Source organism: Elephantulus edwardii, unplaced genomic scaffold (assembly GCF_000299155.1).
Source record: "Elephantulus edwardii isolate Elephantulus edwardi_28Jun2011 unplaced genomic scaffold, EleEdw1.0 scaffold00082, whole genome shotgun sequence".
Taxonomy (NCBI): domain Eukaryota; kingdom Metazoa; phylum Chordata; class Mammalia; order Macroscelidea; family Macroscelididae; genus Elephantulus; species Elephantulus edwardii.
The window spans coordinates 10,188,932-10,192,356 of NW_006399832.1; positions in this window are offsets into that span (position 1 = coordinate 10,188,932).

The following is a 3,425-nucleotide window of genomic DNA, read 5'->3' on the forward strand; positions in this document are numbered from 1 at the left end:
TCTTACTCATGCCTTCTCATGGTCTTCTCAGTCACCTGCTATGCATCAGAGAGCTGGATAATGAATAAGGATGACAAAATTAGTACTGATATATTTTAGTTGTGGTGCTGGAGAAGAGTAATGAACTTCTCATAGACTGCCAAAAGATCAAAGAGATGCATCTTGGAGAAAGTGAAGCCAGAGTGCTCCTTGGAGACAAAAGCAGGAAAGCTTCATTTTTTATAATTTGGACATGAAGCTGGGTGAGGCTATTCTTTGGAAAGAGACATTATGCTTGGAAAAGTGGAAGGTCAATAAAGGAGAGGGAGATTCTTGATGAGAAGAATTGACATGGTGGCTTCAGCAATAGGCTCTAGTGTGTCAAAGATGACACAAGTAGGGCAAGGTCTAGGTCAGCTGTTTATTGGATCACTATGAGTTGAACTTGGTAGCACCTAATACCAACAACAACACTGGAATGGGAGAAGGAAGGGACTATCTAAAGGGAATAGATGATTAGACATTGTGTGTATGGAAATTGACAATGGAATAAGACAAGCATTACAAAATGAATTGGGGAAGGAGGAGAGAGGAAAAGATGTATCATACAGCATACAGATTGATTATAAATTTTCTTTAATCAAAGAAAATTTTCCTTTTCTGTAAACTTTCCCTAAAATCTTATTTTAAAAATATAACATGATATACTGCATTAACAATCTGTTTCCATTGGATTCTTTAAAGAAATACTGTTAAGTGATGAAGAGTTCAGTACGGCTCATAGTGACCACATGAACAATAACTCTGAAATTTGGCCTATCCTGTGCCATCATCATCACTGACGCACTTGAGCCCATTCCTACAGTCACTCTGTCAGTTCATCTTGTCAAATGTCTTTCTCTCTTTCGCTGACCCTCTTATTTTTCATGCATGAGGTATCTTTAAAAAAAAAAAACTCTTCTCCCAGCAACATGCCCAAAGTATGTGAGATGAAGCTGTGCCATCCTTGCCTCCAAGAAGCTCTCTGTTTTTACTTTATCCAAGACATATCTATTTGTTATTTTGATAGTCCATGGAATATACAGCACTCTTCTCCAACACCATATGCTCAGAAGGGTGGAAGGACAGCATAGGAGAGGAAGACCCTTGATAAGATGGACTGACACAGTATCTTGGTTAATGAGTGTCGGTGTGTTGGAGTCATTGAGACTGGCTCAGGATAGGAAATGGTTTAGAACTATTGTACATAGGGTCACTATGAGTTACAGGTGACTCAACAGCACACAACAACAAAACAGTGATAGTCTTTTTAAAAACTGACATCATTGTTCTTCAGTAATTTGTAGAAGTCCTTGGCCACAGATTTGTCCAATGTAATAGTTACCAAGGGTATGGATTGTAGATTCAATTAAGAAGAAGTTGTTGACAGCTTCAATCTTTTCCCCACATATTATGATACCACCTACTGCTCCAGTGGTGAGAATTTTTTTCTTCTTGATGTTGATATGCAATCTATATTGGTGACTGTGACTGTGGTCTTTGATTTTCTGCAGCAATCATTTCAAGTCCTCCTCACTTCCAGCAAGCAAGATTGTTTTATCTGTATAACTCACATTGTCTTGATCCCAACTTCTACTTCATAGTGTCTAGCTTCTCAATGATTTTCCCAGCATACAGATTGAATAGGTATAGATAAAGCATAAAACCCTGACATATACTTTTCTTGATTTTTAAATCATAAAGTGTTCTATACTTCCATTTGGTCAATAGCTCATTTTTCAAGGTATAGATTTCATACAAGCATAATTAAGTGACAATAAGGATCAAGAAAATCAGTTGAAAGATGAAGATGAGCCTAATCGAAGTGTGTCTGGTACAGGCCATGGCCTTTGCAATCATTTGTTATGTGTCAGAGAGTTGAACAATGACTAGGGAGAATTGATGCCTTTGAGCTGTGGTGCTGGAAAAGAATATTGAGGTTACCATGGACTGCTAAGAAAACAAACAGATTCATCCTGGAAAGGGTTAAACTGGGCTGCTCCTTGGAGGCAAGGATCCTGAAGCTTCGTCTGACATACTTTGGACATGTAGTAAGAAGGGACTGGACCTTGGAGAGGGACATCACACTTGGGAGGGTGGAGGGACAGCGCAGGAGGGGAAGACCCTGTATGAGGTGGATTGATCAGTGACTGGGGTAATCGGGATGGGTGCATCAGAGACAGTGACATTGGCACAGGACAGAGCAGAGTTTAAGGCTATTGTACATGCGTCACTATGAGTAGCAAGTGACTCGACAGCGCATAACAACAACAACAACATATTTGTGAAAGTTGGATAATGAAAAAGAAAGACTGAAGAATTGATGTTTTCTAATTTTTCAAATCAAAAAAGAATATTAGCAAAGAATATTGAATATTGAATGTACTACAAAAAGAACAAACAATTCTGTCTTTGAAGTAGTAGAGTAAAAACACATCTTAGAAGCAAGGATGGTGAAACTTCATATTATATACATTGGATATGTTCTCAGAGGGAGCCAGTCCTTGAAAAAGGACATTATTCTTGGAAATGTAGAGGGTTAGATAAGAGAGGAAGGACCATAAATTAGAATGGATTGACATAGGGACTTCAGTAATGGGTGTAAACACAGCAGATATTAAAAATAGTTGTTGAGATTCTAAGAAATATCAGACTAGTCATCAGCTTAGCACAAATATCCTGCATACTTAGATATAGCAAAGCAAACTAAAGCAAAACACAGAATACAACACATATCATAATAAATCACCAAACAAATTCAAATATAGAAGTACCACCATATGTTTTTATTTATTTACAAATTTGAATACACTGTTTTTCACAGCAGGTTCTGTCAATCTCCCTCACCTCCTCATCAAATTGTACAACCCTATGATTAATCCTTCCTCCTCTCTTGCACATCCTCATCCCTATGCTTCCACCCTACTCCCCTCCCTGACACTCTTGGATCCGCATATTCATTCTACAACAATGCTTTTATATGATATTTGTCCTTGTGGGACTGAGTTCTTGCAGCATAATGCTCTCCAGTCTATCCAAGTTGGGTAATTTAAAAGATCATTTCTCCTGCATGCTGCATTATATACCTTTGTATGAATGCACTATAATTTCTCAATCCATTCAATTGTGGTTGGACATCGGGGCTGTTTCCATGTTCTTGTGATGGTGAATAACCTTGCTGTGAACACTGATGTAAAAGTCTCCATTTGAGCCTCAGTTCTCATTTTCTTGGAATACTGCAGTATCTTGTAGACAACAGATAATCTCATTTTATACAAAGAAACAAGACAGAATGAACCAAACAATTGGCCAAAGTATCAAACAGCGTCCCTTTTCAGCAGGAAGTAGCTAAGAGAATACGCCATCCCCTTTTCCTTATGACTCAGGGTGAAGTCTCTCTCAGGGAG